General features: G+C 45.1%; 1 protein-coding gene across 2 annotated transcripts in view; it reads left to right on the top strand.

Moving 5' to 3' along the window:
* Positions 1–14,959, top strand: part of GRB2 (growth factor receptor bound protein 2) — a 104,648-nt gene that overhangs the window by 34,545 nt on the left and 55,144 nt on the right. The window contains exon 1 of one of the 2 annotated variants that reach the window (XM_080923268.1): positions 8,619–8,776. The exons of the other annotated variant lie outside the window; for it this stretch is intronic. The gene's annotated coding sequence lies outside the window, so the exon portion shown is untranslated. Of the gene's footprint in view, positions 1–8,618; positions 8,777–14,959 lie in introns of those variants that run through there. 2 annotated transcript variants of the gene reach the window in all.

Here is a 14,959-nt window from a genome sequence, read left to right as displayed (position 1 = left end):
AAAAAAAAAAGGAAAATAGAGGGCTGGAGAGATCGCTCAGAGGTTAAGAGCATTGACTGCTCTTCCAGAGGTCCCGAGTTCAATTCCCAGCAACCACATGGTGGCTCATAACCATCTGTACATCTGTAATGAGATCTGGCACCCTCTTCTGGCCTGCAGGCATACATTCAGGCAGAATGCTGTATACATAATAAATAAATGGGCAATCCTAAATTAGCACACAGAAAGTTCTAGTTCTATTCCCAGCACCAAAATAGCAACAACAATGGAGAGATGGCTCAGTGGTTCAGAGCTCTGACTGGTCTTCCAGAGGGCCTGAGTTCAAATTCCCGCAACCACATGGTGACTCACAACCATCTGTAATGGGATCTGATGCCCTCTTCTGGTGTGTCTGAAGACAGTGTACTCATACATAAAATCTTTTTTAAAGATTTAAGAGATAAAAGTCTGAGCTATCACCTGTACTTTCTTAGTTTATTTTATCACATTTTATCTATGTGTCTGTGCATATGTGCTCCTACATGTGGGCTTGCGCCCATGCCACAACATTAATGCAGAAATCAGAGCTTAGCAAAGTATTCCATGAACATATCCTCCTGTGGATGATGAAAATATATCCAGGCTAGTAGTCTAGTGCCGTCTTCTGGCCTGAAGACACGGATGCAGGCAGAACTGTATACACGATAAATAAATCTTAAAAAAAAATTTTTTTGATTCCTGTAATGGGAGACACACAAGGATTCCCAAGAGTCACGTACTCAGAAGGCACTGCCATTCAGAGGAGGCTCCAAAGGCGACAAGCCCGAGCCACCTGAAGCTACTTGTTTAAGTTCATATTGCTGGGACCTCCTCAGAACTAATGCCTGGAAATCTCTAGGATCCTGGGACCTCAAACAAATCGCAGCCTACACTCTCCATTGGAGATTTATTGTTGGTCCTTCTCTCCACCTTAGATGCTTACTGCTTTATCTAGAGGGGCTCCAGCCTGGCTCTTCCTGTGGCTACACTTGCTATTCTAAACGATTCAGACACCATCTCCTCTACAGAGCCTTCACAATCTCTCTTTCTCTTTTTAAAGATTTATTTATTTACTATATATAGGTGCACTGTAGCTGTCTTCAGACACACCAGAAGAGGGCATCAGATCTCATTTCAGATGGTTGTGAGCCACCATGTGTTTCTGGGATTTGAACTCTGGATCTCTGGAAGAGCAGTCAGTGCTCTTGACCTCTGAGCCATCTCTCCAGCCCCCTTTCTCTCTTTTTCCTTCTCTATGCTTTGTTTTGTTGTTTGGTTGATTTTGGTTTTTCAAATCATGGTTTCTCTGTATAGCCCAGGCTGCCTGGCACACTCACTCTGTGGACCGGGCTGTCCTTGAACTCAGAGACCCACCTGCCTCTGCCTTATGAGGGCTGAATTAAAGACGTGCACCACCACTATACCTGGCTCCTTCTCTCTGTTTTTATTAATTTCTTCTGAGACCTGGTCTCAGTGTGTAGCCCTGGCTGTCCTGGAACTTACTTCGTAGACCAGGTTGGCTTCAATCAGACTACCTCTGCCTCCTGAGTGCTGGGATTAAAGGTGTGCATGCATTTCTGACTTCTACCCGTCCAGGGCTCCTAACACTTTGCTCTGGTATATCCCACTGTTTAGCAGTGAGACTTTATTACAACTACCGTTAGTTTATAAAGCAATTGGGAACAGTGACTTATTCAAAAGCAGGAGGGTCTGAGTTCGAATCTCCATCCAGCAGCCATGTGAAACCTGGGCATAGCTTTGTGTGTCTGTAAGTCCAGCTTTGGGGAGTAGAGACAGACAGAGCCCTCGAACTCACTGGCCATCCAGCCTAGCCGTAACCTTCAGGTTCAGTGAAGTAAGGAGAAGAAACAGAAAGGAAGAATGGGGGGGGAGTGGGTGAGGATGAGCTTCCAGCGTCAGCTGGGCAAATGCGAGCAGAATTCTGAACAAACCACTAAGGAGAAGCAAGGTGATATGGTTGATTCAGGGGATGCCTGGTGCAATGCCGGCAGCAAAATAGTAAATTTCAGGGCAATGCCCAGGTCTCACCTGCAGGTGGCAGTATGACCGCTCATAAAAGTCACAGAAACCTTTCCTGTCCTCTAAAAGTTACGATGTCCCCCCCCCAACAGTAACAACAGGGGTGGGTGTTGCCCCGAAGCTGGAGGGCATGAGGGACGCACCAGACACACTTCTGGTGATTAATTTACACCAGAAGTGGTTGATTTGGTCAGCAATTCCTGCTACAGTTTCCGTGCGGGATCTTGGCACAATTACTATTCCTTTAGAATATTATTTTCCAGATCTGATATACTTAGATGTATTTTTACAGAAACTGATTTTACACTCAGAGTATGTTTTTTTTTTCTTTAAATCACAACTACAGCTGGAACAGACATATGTAAGGTTTTTGTTTGTTTGTTTTTCTTAAAATCTTTTCCAGGGGCTGGAAAGATGGCCCAGGGATGAAGATCACCGAGTGCTCTTCCCCGGTTCAATTCCCAACACCCGCATGACAGCTCACAACTGTCTGTAACTTCAAGATCTGACAGCGTCTCACGTAGACATTCGCGCAGGCAAAACACCAGCGAAAAATAAGATAAAAGGAAATTGGGCTGGAGAGATGACTCAGAGGTTAAGAGCACTGACTGCTCTTCCAGAGGTCCGATGGCCTCTTCTGGTGTGTCTGAAGACAGCTACAGTGTACTCACAGACATAAAATAAATAAATAAATCTTTTAAAAAAAGATAAAAGGAAATTTTAAAAACCTACTGTTTTTCTGAGCTCTCCTTCATCCACCTCCTTAGCTCTGATTATTGCCACAAAAAAGCAGCCACGTGCTTTTTTTTTTTTTTTTTTTTTTTAGCAGCCACATTTTTACCTCCATTTATCTGCCTAGCCACTTATTTACTTCATAATGGGCACCAAGAAGACCACCAAGGACATGTGGAATTGTGCCTGTCCCAAAGTTCTGGACCATGTCAAGTTAATGAGACCAGAAGTATAATGGCGACCCCACTTTTAATTTTATTTTGTTTTTAATTATGTGTGTGTACTGGATGTATACATGTGAGTGCGTGTCTGTGGAAGTCAGAGTCTTCATGTACCCGTGAAGCTGGAGTTGCAGGATGCTCTGAGCCGTCCTATATGAATGCTGGGACTCAAACTCGGTTTCTTTACAAGAGCAGTTCACACTCTTAACCAATGGACTATCTGCCCAGATCCCCACCTCGTTTTACTTCTGAGAAAGGGTCTGATATAGCCCAGGTTGGCCCTGGACTTGCTATGTAGCACAGGATGACTTGACCTCCCCGACTACCCCCTTTATGTACTTGAATTATAGGTGTGCACAGCCACACCTGGGTGTAGCAAGAATTTTGGAGAAAACACCGACGTGGGGACCTAAACATAGGGGAAAAGACCAACTGAATAGAGGAAATTGCATTAGCGAAGATATGGATGTTCAAAAGATACGGCACCTTCCGGAAACCACAATGGCTCAGTATTAAGGGAGTGGGTGCTAGCCATAAACTGAGAGGGGAGAGCTTACAGGAAGCAACTGATCCCTAAAAGCCTTGCAAAAGACTTTAAACATCATCTTGTAGATGATAAATATCTTGGTTCTAATCGGCTTTCTACTCTGCACTTGCACTGATAAGGTAGTTAGACGATGAAAATCAGGCTGAGGCGCGTTTTTGGTACACCAGAGAGCGGAATGCCCCAGGGCTTCTCCAACAGTCTCAACCCCCATACTGCATACTTCTTTATCCTAGACCCCTCACTTCCTCTTCGGCTAACCAGAGTCCCCACAGAAGCCTCGGTTCCTCTGCCTTCTTTGGTTCTGGAAGAAGTTCCCAGTGGTTGCGTGCTCCCAAAGCCACCAGCACAGCCTGTGTCATATTTTTAGAACTATGTCTTTTACATTTCGGTGTCACTGAAGAAAGATACTTAGTTCATGTCCACAGAGGACAGACAGACACATTTTGGATGTCGTTCTACAGTATTGCTTTCTCCACTCGAAAGTCAGCTCACTATCACTTCTTCCCCTCTCCCCGCCCCCTCTTCCCTGTACCACCCACCCACTCAGAGACTTCTTTTTTCCTCTAACATCCTCTTTGACTGTTTGGCAGTACAGTCTGCTATAAGCGTAATTGCAAACATTTGCCTAGACAGAAGAGAAGTTAATGCTCAAGTACTGATTGGAACCATGATTTTTTCTTGTTTATTGCTTGGAACAGGGTATTTTATTTTATTTTATTTTATTTTATGTATGTGAGTACACTGTTGCTATCTTCAGACACACCAGAAGAGGGCATCAGATCTCACCACAGATGGTTGTGAGCCACCATGTGGTTGCTGGGAACTGAACTCAGGACCTCTGGAAGAGCAAGCAGTCAGTGCTCTTAACCGCTGAGCCATCTCTCCAGCCCGGAATAGGGTCTTATGTTGCCCAGGCTGGCTTTGTATATCCTATGTATCTGAGGATGGCCTTGAACTACTGATTCTCTTGACTCTACTACCTGGGTGTTGGGATGATAGGAATGTACCACCACAGCTGGCTATTTATTATCATCAGTTTATTTTATGTATATATGTGTTTTATTTGCATGTATGTGTGTGTAATTCGTGTATGCTTTGGAGGTCAAAGAGGGTGTTAGATCCTCTGGAACTGGAGCTAGAGAACAATGAACCACACGTGGGTGCTGGGGATTGAGCCCAGGTTCTCTGAAAGAGCAGAGTGTGCTCTTTACCTCTGTCACCTTTCCAGACTCTGTTCTTATTAATATTTAATTTTTAGTATGTGTGTGTCCATGTGTCTGTATGTCTTCCAGTGTGAGTGTGTAAGTGAGCAGGTATGTGTATATGTAAATGTGTGTGTGTGTGTGTAGATGGGTGGGTATGTGTGTGTAAATGTGTATGTAAATAGGTGGGTATGTGTGTGTAAATGTGTGTGTAAATGGGTGGGTATGTGTGTGTAAATGGGTGTGTAAATGGGTGGGTATGTGTATGTAAATGTGTGTGTAAATGGGTGGGTTTGTGTGTGTAAATGTGTGTGTAAATGGGTGTGAGTGTGTATGTAAATGGGTGTGTGTATAGATGTGTGTGTATGCTGATACGTATGTGCATGTATGAGTGTGTGTGTGTATAGATGAGTAAGGTTGTGTGTGTGTGTATTTGTAGCTCTCAGAGATCAAGGGCATTGTATCTTCCTAGAGTTGGAATCCCAGGTTGCTGTGAGCTGCCTACTGTGAATGGTGGGAACCAAATTCAGACTCTTTACGGGAGCAGTGTGCATTCTGGGTCATTTCTCTAGACCTATTCATTCATTTAGATACAGGGTCTCCTTATTTAGCTCTGGTGATCCTGTGACTTACTATATAGACCAGATTGACCTCAAACTCATAGAAATCTACTTACCTCTGCCTCCTGAGTGCTAGTACCACAGTTGGCTCTATTTATTTATATTTATTTTACATATATACATTTTATTTTATATATATATATATATATATATATATATATATATATATATATATTAGAGGATGACTTTGAACTCTTGATCTTTCTGCTCTGACTTCCCCATGCAGTCACAGCTACTATGCCCAGATAAGTACACACGTGGTCTCATCTCCTCCCTTTCAATGTCCGAGGTAGAGCTAGGATCTAGGGTCTTACACTTGCCAGTCCAGTTGGCTGTTATACCACTGAGCTCTCTCCAGTTCCGCCTCCCATATTCTGTCCTACAAACGTTTGTCCTCTAAGTCCGCATGGTGGTGTTGCTTTACAAATGACATCATGGGATCCAGCAATGGACGGGCAGGCGGGATGGCAGTGTGCAGGTTTCCAGGGTTCTCGCTCTGTAAATATGGTCTGGTCACGCCGACCATTTAGAATGTCTTGAATATGAGGGGTCCTAACATGACAGTGTTGTGTGAGAATCTACGCGTTCCCAAGCCGTTGCTCTTACCATTGCTCTTACGTGACAGATTTCCACGTTGCTCTTTGGCACCCAGGCACACTTAACAGATTAAAACTGACTCTTTGTTCCTTCCCCTCCTTTCTGTTGAGCAGTGAGTTCGTCCTTCTCCTCCTTAAAGATGTATTTACTTATGCATATATGGGTACTTTTCTGTATGCACATCTGCACACCAGAAGACAGTTGTGAGCTGCTTTGTTGATGCTGGGAACTGAACTCAAGGGCCTTGGGAAGAGCAGCGAGTGCCCCTAACCACTGAGATATCCCTCCAGCCCTAATTCCTTCTCCTTCAACTCTGTCTCCCTCCTGCTCCTGCCCCCAATTAGAATAAAGTGGAGAAAGAAAATTGAGTTTTAGAGCAAAGAAGGACTGGGTTAATTTTGGGCATACTATATTTTGTATTCCTTATTAACATCTTTTCTTCCAAATTTTTTTTTTTTTTTTTTTTTTTAGTAACAGGGTTTTGCTATATAGCTCAGGATAGACCCAATGTCCCTTTAAAATGATCTTTTATTTTATCTGTATGAATGTTTTGCCTACAAGTATATATGTGTACCATGTGTGTGCATGGCGTCAGAAATGGCCTTGGATTCCCCGGAACTGGGGTTATAGATGATTGTTGATGCTGAGGAGATCCTGGGAACGAAGCCCAGGTCTTTTGCACGTGCTCTTAACCACTGAGCCATCTCTCCAGTTTTATGGCCTCAAAAGTCTTAATCCTCTTGCTTCTGAACTCCTGGTGAAGGGCTAGCAAGTGGTGGGGCACCACATCTGTCTTCTCACTGTATCTAAGAATGAAATGAGGGCTGGAGAGATGGCTCAGCAATTAAAAGCACTGACTGCTCTTCCCAGAGGTCCTGAGTGTAAATCCCAGCAACCACATGGTGGCTCACAACCATCTGTAATGAGATCTGATGCCCTCTTCTGGTGTGTCTGAAGACAGATACAGTGTACTTACATATAATAAATAAATAAATCTTAAAAAAAAAAAAGAATGAAATGAAGACATTAGCTGTCCCGTGGAGTCGCTGAGACTCTGGTATTCCGGTGGTATATTGTCACTTCCTACAGATATCTACTCCCAAGCCTTCCAGGTCACAACATCACCTGACACTGAAACCTAAGATGAGCATCCTGGCTTCACCTCTCATTGTTCCAGCACCAAATGATGTCCCGTCCTCTGTAACTGGTCATTCTAATTAACTAGGTCCCTGATACTCAGGGCCAGTGTTCTTCTCTTCGAAACTAAGTAACTCTATCTAGATTGCAAACTGCTGGAATCTGCGGCTCGGAAAGGCACTCTCGATGCAAATGACGTTCAGCAAACATTGGTGAGAGAACAGCTCACTTTCCTCATTTTAGTGGACCCTTTTCCTCTATTGTAGCAGAGGCTTGGGCACTCTTAGCTGTCTTTCCTTGGTTTCTAGAGCATGCCTTACCAGTAGATGTGTTCGTGCTCTCCTGTAATTGGAAAGAGCTTTTGGAACTGAGAGGCGCTTCTCCAAGCTCCATCTACCACTCCCCCATAACCGGCAGCCCTGCATAGGAATCTATGTACTCTGCACACGGAACACGACTTTCTCACGCCTCCTCCATCCATCCCTCTGTTCTTCTGTGCCATTCCGGTTGCCGGCTATGCGCTTACCCTGGCTCCTGTGCTGCGGAACTCCTACTCACCCTCTAGTACTCAGCTCCAAATCACCTTCTTTGTTAAGTCTTTTATGCAGTGGGCAGAGGAACAGAGCAAGCATTTCTCCATCTTTTTGGCTTCCTCAGCATTCCCCCAGAGAGAGCTATGTGTAAGTGTTACAGTTGTGTGTGTGTGTGTGCAGGTGAATGCTGATGCCCTCAGAGGCAGGATGCACTAAGTCTCCTGGAACTGGGGATACAGACAGTTGTGAGCCATCTGGTGTGGGTGCTGGGACCCGAACGCAGGTCCTCTAGAAGAGCAGCAAGCATTTTTTTTTTTTTTTTTTTTTTTTTTTTTTTAAATCTCTGAGAGGTCTCTCCAGCCCAAGACATTACTTGTTTACTATTCTGGTGCTTCTCTGGACTGAACCGCTTGAAGGCCAGGATCTCGGCTTCTCGGTTCATCTTCTTTTCCTAGCGCAGTGCTTACCTACGCTAGGTACCTGGTTTACTAGGTAAACAGACTAATCAGAGTTCATCGAACACTGCAGGTTGTACGAGCCAGATTCCCAAACGTTTCTAGAACTGGTCCTCTATTTGGGTTGAGCCATCCTCAGATCTCTCCCTCCTCCTCGAGGCCTCTTTGCTTTGCTTCGGTAGAAAGAACGTGACTGGAAAGTATGGAAAGCGGTATTCCTCTAGAGCTGAGCTGTAATTCACTCGCTCCGGCACGCAGAGGGTTACAATGGCCCAGGGGCGGAGCCGAGTCCGTGCCACCTGCTGCGGGGCGAGCTGACGCATGCGCGAGGCCCCCCTCTAGACTACCTGCCGGCGGAGCGGAGGAGAAGCGCTTGCGCTCTGGTCCTTTTCCGCCGGGGCGTGGGGGGGGGAGTGGGAGGGGAAAGTCTCGCGGGGGCGGGGCGCGGCGGGGCGGGGCCGCGTGGGGAAGTTCTCGCGGGACCCTGGCGAGGAGCGGAAGCTAGGCTGCTGTGCTGCTTCTGCGATCGGGCGGCGGCGGCGCGAGGGAGGCTGCGGCGGGGTCGGCGGTCGGGGCAGCGGGCGCCGCAGTCGGGGAGCTGCAGCGAGGTTGGCGGCCGCGGGAGGCAGCGCAGGGCGGGCGGGGCCGGGCGACGGAGCGGACGGCGCGTCACGGTGAGTGCAGGAGAGCGGGCGGGAAGTGAGCGGGAGCTCCGTGGTCCCCAGCGCCGCGGCTAGCAGCTCGGGCCCGGTCTGCTCGGGGCTACCGGGGCGGGCCGCTCGCGGGCCGGGGAAGGCTCGGACCCGAACGCAGCGGCTGCGCAGCCGTCTCCTCGTTTCCCCTTTTGGGGCGCTTCCTTCCTGGTGCCGGTCTTCCTCCCGCTCGGGGAAGAGACCCGGTTCGCCGGTGAGTTCTGGTGCGGCGGTCGTCTGGCTGGACGCAGAGGAGCCCAGAGCTGCCGAGAGGCACAGGGTGCTGCTCTGAGTCAGGCTGACTGAGCCCGGGAGGCGGGGGATTCGGTGCCGGCTGCTAACGTGGTGATTGATGCTTTTTTGACCTGCAAGGCAACCACGTCACCGTCTCTTGGCTTCTTGCGGTCGAATTGTGTGCGGGAATCCACCGTGACTTAGAATGATTGTTACCCGGACCCATCGACGGGTCTTTGTGACAGAGTTGGGCGCTTCGTTTTTAGAAGTACTTGAGAAATAAAATACTTGTGTGTGGGGGGGGGGCAGCAGCAGCTGATGGGAATGATGTGGAAGGAAGGATTTTTTGCGGAGAGAGCCCTGCTGGTTCATGACCGTTTGCAACGTTCTTAGGTCGTGTGGGTTTGTAAGAAAGTGATTTTAGGGTGTCTTCAAAAGCTGCAGCAGTGCAGTTTGCTGGGGAGCCGAAGCGCATTCAACGTCCGACCTTTGATGGTGTTGACACTCAAAAAGAGGCTAGAGAAATTGGTTTTCTTTACCTCTCTTTCACTTTGCTCTGTAGTTTTTTGTCTTCTCAGTCTCCATTCCACTCTACTAGGGACACAAAGTGCATTTGTAACGTCAGCCACTGGTCCCTCCACCCCCCCTTTAAAAAATAATCTACTTCCCCTTCTTGCTGTTCCTCCGCTATAATTTTCGAAGTTTCTGCCGGTTTGGGCACTGTTAAATTTCTCCGTCATTCTTAGACCCCCTTTTCTGTTTGCATTCCTTTTAAACGTCTACTGTATTCTTCAGCCAGCCAGAAGGGAGGGGGGTTTAAGTTCTCCCCTTGGGAACTAGGGAACTCAAAGGACTGAATTCATTTCTAAGTAATCGATAATGCCATCAGATCCCAAGTAGATTTGCCTGTTTGCTTGTTTTATTTGTATTTTGGTGTTTTCTTCATAGACCATGTTTTGTGTGCCTACTATTTTCCTTCTTTCTCCCTCCTGTCTGTCTCTCTTCTCTGTTAGTAAGGGAGATTGAGCCAGTTTGGGAGCTGAAAGACTTTAAGTTTTTAGGGAGGTCAACTATTATTAAATGAGAAATTGTCCGTGGAGTTTGTGAAGTAAGATAGCTTGAAATATAAGAGAGGAGAACTCTGGATTTGTGGATATTAACATCTATCCTAATGATGTAGTCCTAACCAGGCTTTTAAAATGATTGTTACTTTTTTAATGTGCTTGAGTGTATTTTGCTTGCATGTATATATTATGTGCAGCGTATGCATGCCTGGTGCCCTCAGAGGCTAAAGGAGGACAAAACCCTTGAACAGGAGTTACAGAGGGTTGTGAGCAGCCACATATATGGGTGTTGGGAGTTGAACCCAGGTCCTAGAAGAGCAGCCAGGGCTCTTTAACAGCCTGAGCTGTTACTCTCTACAGTCCAGTAGTTGGGTTTTAAGCACTGCTTACTGGTGGTCCTGAGGGTTTTCTCCATGATTCCATTATGTTGCATGTGTACAGCAGCCCTTGTGGAGGATTATGGACTTACTTAAGAGACAGCACAACAGAGCTGCCCCTCTTCCGAGGTGTTAGTGGTAGTTGCCTGCTGAACTCAGGAGCACTACACCTGTGGCCACGGTTATCCAGATTTATTGTTTTGTGTAAAGTTGATTTTCCTCTGAGTTGTGCCAAGTCTAATATACATCATTTTCATTTTGCTCAGACATAGCGCACTATCTGAAATGCAAATTTTAAAATTTGCTTAGTGCTTCCTCATTTTAGCAGTGATTCTTAAAATTTATATGTATAGACATAACCTGCCAATTAAAAAATTATCCAATTTTTTTTTTTAACTTTTACTGGCAGTTAATATTTTTTAAGGATTTATTTATTTATTTCATGTATGAGTACACTGTAGCTGTCTTCAGACACACCAGAAGAGGGCATCAGATCTCATTACAGATGGCTGTGAGCCACCATGTGGTTGCTGGGAATTGAACTCAGAACCTTGGGAAGACCAGTCAGTGCTCTTAACCCCTGAGCCATCTCTCTAGCCCCAATTTTTTTTTTTTTTTTTTTTTTTTTTTTTTTTTTTTGAGACAAGGTCTTGTTATATTGTGCAGGTTGGCCTTAAACTATTTCTTTATTAATTTATTTTGAGGCAGGTTCTGTTTAGTTCTGGCTTTCCTGGAACTGTATCTGTAGGCTACATAAGCTGGTCTTAAACTCACAGAGGTTTTCCTGTCTCTGCTTTCCAAGTGCTGAGATTAATGGTGCGCACCAACATTAGCCCTGGTTTCACTTTGAGTCATCCTGCTTCAGTGTCACCCCAGTGCTTCTGCTACCATACTTGGTAGGGGATCCTTTTACAGTTAAGTAGTGGCACAACTCCAACAAGATTGTATAATGTGAATGAAACAACTCAACTAGCTGCAGGAAGTCCCTAAAACTGACCAGATTCACTAGGCCCCCTCCCTACCAGACTAAGCAATGAAAGCTGAGTCTCTCCAAGTTGTGAAGAAGATTCTCAGACCAGCAAAACTTCAGAGAAGATTTAAGACCAGGCCACCTGTTTGGAAGGAGCAGAAACCAGGCCACCTGTTTGGAAGGAGCTTCTTGAGAGGTTTATACTAGAGTCACTTTGAAAAGGCACTGGCTAAGCTGTTGAGCTGCCTGCAGGCTGTGCAGTGAGCTCCAAGTTTTCCAGCTTTTGTGAGCTGTCACCCAAGCTGGAGTGGAATTTGGTTGATGCAGCTGTCTTTGAGTCATTTCTGCTCCTGTAAATAACCCCTCACCCACATTCCTGTAACTCACTCCAGTAAAACTCTTTGGTTCACCAAGTTGGACTTTGGTGGGCTCCCTGTCTGGGATGAGTACAGGTGTCTTCCCAAGAAAAGTTTTGTCATACAACGAGCAGGCACCCAACAATAAATTAGTGCCTGAATAGGCTGATTGAAAAATAGGTTTGCATACAAATACTTGGATTTAGCACTACCCCCTTCCCCAGGAGTTGAACTAGAACCCTATACATGATGGTGAAGCTCATATTCTCCTTGGAACCAGCTCCCATAACAATGGCTGCATCTCATTCTAGTTCTGGGGAGTGGTCTTCGGGCCTTTCACATGGTAGATAGATTCTATACCACTGTGCTATATACCTCAAGCCCATGTTCAGCTTTTGGGGCTCTATTATCTTCCTGTCCATTAATTTATCTTCTAAAACCCAGCTAGTTTCAACATCATGTGGGTTGAGTGTGACCTTGAATTTCTGATCCTTTGCTTCTACCTCCTGAAGTGCCAGGATTGCAAATGTAAGCCACCACACCCTGTTTACATAATGCTGGGAATCAAAATCAGAGCTTTGTGCATTCTAGGCAAGTACTCCACCAACCTGGCTACATTTCCAGCCCCCATAATTAGTTCTTATGCATGTAAAGTAGTATTAACTTTGAGGTGAAGTGTTTTAACTTTAAAACATGTATGCTTCCCTGGTGCTATGATGGAGTGAAGCCTCAAACATAGATCATGCTAAGGAATACTTTACCACTCTCCCTTAAACTTGCTGTGTAGCTTAGACTGAGGCTGACCTCTCCTGGTGCTGAGATTACAGGCATATGCCTTCACATCTTGAACTCAGGGCCTTAAGTATGATAGGCAAGTACTTTACTGAGGAGTGTTATCAACAACTCCATGCTCAGCCCTAGTTTGTAATTAATAGGGTTGTTAATGTATCTGTCATAGAGTTCTGAGTTCATATATGTGGGTACCAGTTCTAGATTTACTGTCACATGTAGACTTCATATTTGAAAAGGAACCCATGATACTAACTAGCATCTTAATCATCAAGGTGGTTTATTAGGTAGGTGCTTGTTAGCCTTATTTTTCAGTTGAGGTGTTAACTAGGATTTAGAAAATGTAAGTTGCTTCTCATGCCTCACCTTTTTTTTTTTTTTTTTTTTTTTTTTTTGGCAAATGCAAAAGAGATAGTTGGATCTGAGCCTTATACCAAAGTATCTATAGGTTTGTGATCTCAATATAAAGGTATCTTAGGGTTTCCATTGCTGCAAAGAGACACCATGACTGAGGCAACCTTTATATAGGACAACATTTATTGGGGTTGGCTTACAGGTTCAGAGGTCCAGTTCATTATCATCATGGCAGGAAGCATGGCAGTGTCCAGGTAGACATGGTGCTGGAGGAGCTGAGAGTTCTACATCTTGTTCTGAAGGCAAATAGGAGAAGACTGGCTTCTAGGAGCCTAGGAGAAGGGTCTCAAGGCCCACCCCCAAAGCCGTACACTTCTTCCAACAAGGACACACCTCCTAATAGTGCCACTCCCTGGGCCAGGCATATTCAAGCCATCACAAAAGTAATATCTGCTTACTGCTTACTGAAAGAACAGTGAGGGTAATGCACAGAAAGTAATAGTATTCTGTTGTATATTAAAAGAATAATTGTCAGTATCTATTCATGTTGCTTTATACAAATTGGATGAAGAGCTAGGATCTTATTGTTGTCTTTGAAAAGTAGGAATCAATAAAACTAAAAAAAAACCAAAAACCTGTCTTTGTCAAAATACCATGTAGCAGAATAGCATGCACTTGATGTCAATCAGAACCTGAGACAGACACCTCCAGCACAACTGTGCAGCTGTAGATAAAGCACAGGACCAGGTTTGTTAGTACATACCCTGTGTGCCAAGTGTTTAAGGGCCCTAGATTGGATCCCTGCACTACTTTAACAGGGTGTGGTGATGCAAGCCTGTAATCCCAGCACTGAGATTATGTATCATCCTCTGATACAGAGTCAGAAGCTAGCCTGGGCTACAAGAGATGCTATGTCTCAACACAAACAAAGGCAAGGTAGTTCTCAGTATTTGGCACCACATTCAACTCAATTTGTGGTAGGTCCTGAGTAGTCTTGCTAACACTAAGCACTGTGGTTTATACTTGTAGTCCTAGCACCTAAGAGGATAAGGCTGGGGATTGACCTGAGTTCAGGACCAGCACAAGCCACAGTACAAGCTGGTCTTAAAAGACAATTCAAATATCTAAACTAAATGTAGACAGTTTAAGTAGTCGATCACATGCAGAAAATCAAAGCAGAGGCTATTGAGAAAGCTCAGCAGGTAAGAGTGCTTGCTGCCGAGCCTGGTCACCTGAGTTCCATCCCCAGAGCCTTTGTGGTAGGATTGAGAACCGACTCCCAGACATTGTCCTGACCTCGTGTAGGTGGGCATATGTGTGCAAACACACAGATAAATGTGAGAAAATTAAATCAATACTTCCAAGTATGTGACAGATAAGAGTTAGCATTTCACTTAGAAAACCTGAAGGGATTAGGTTATCCATAACAAAGGAATTCCAATCTTCTATCAAAGATGACAACGAAAATCCTACGATATACATTGTTAAAGAAATGATCTGAAGGTGAGCGTGTACATGATTTTCACACACACACACACACACACACACACACACACACACACACACACGCCCTCTGATGACTGAGCCAGGGTCCAGTGTTTAAGTACATACTTTCCCACTGAGCTGTTGCTCCAGCTCCTATATAGCTGACAGTGCTGTGCTCCCTAAGAAGACAAAGTGACACTGGGAGCACTAACAGCTCCCAGTGAGAGCTCTGAGCTGTGTAGCACACATGTGTGAAGTCTAAGAAAATTGTTTTAATTGTTGATGTGATAGGGGAATTATATCTGAAAAGTAGCCTAAAGGAGTTTATAAGATTGGATTCTCGTTTTCTCTAACTTCTCATAGTCTTTTTCTGTCTCCCTCTCCCAATTTCTCCCTCTCCTCATGGAATTAGGCCAGTGTAGCTAATGTTGAGTCTTCGTGGTGTAGGAAGACAGGAGAGATGCCATTCGTTCAATATTCTATCTGTTACACCTCTAATACTGAGTACGCCTTTTAAACAAGACCCACTTTTCTAA

Source organism: Micromys minutus (genome assembly GCF_963924665.1).
Source record: "Micromys minutus genome assembly, chromosome: 10".
Taxonomy (NCBI): Eukaryota; Metazoa; Chordata; class Mammalia; order Rodentia; family Muridae; genus Micromys; species Micromys minutus.
The sequence above is the reverse complement of the archived record's forward strand: the minus strand, read 5'-3'. Positions and strand labels throughout refer to the sequence as shown.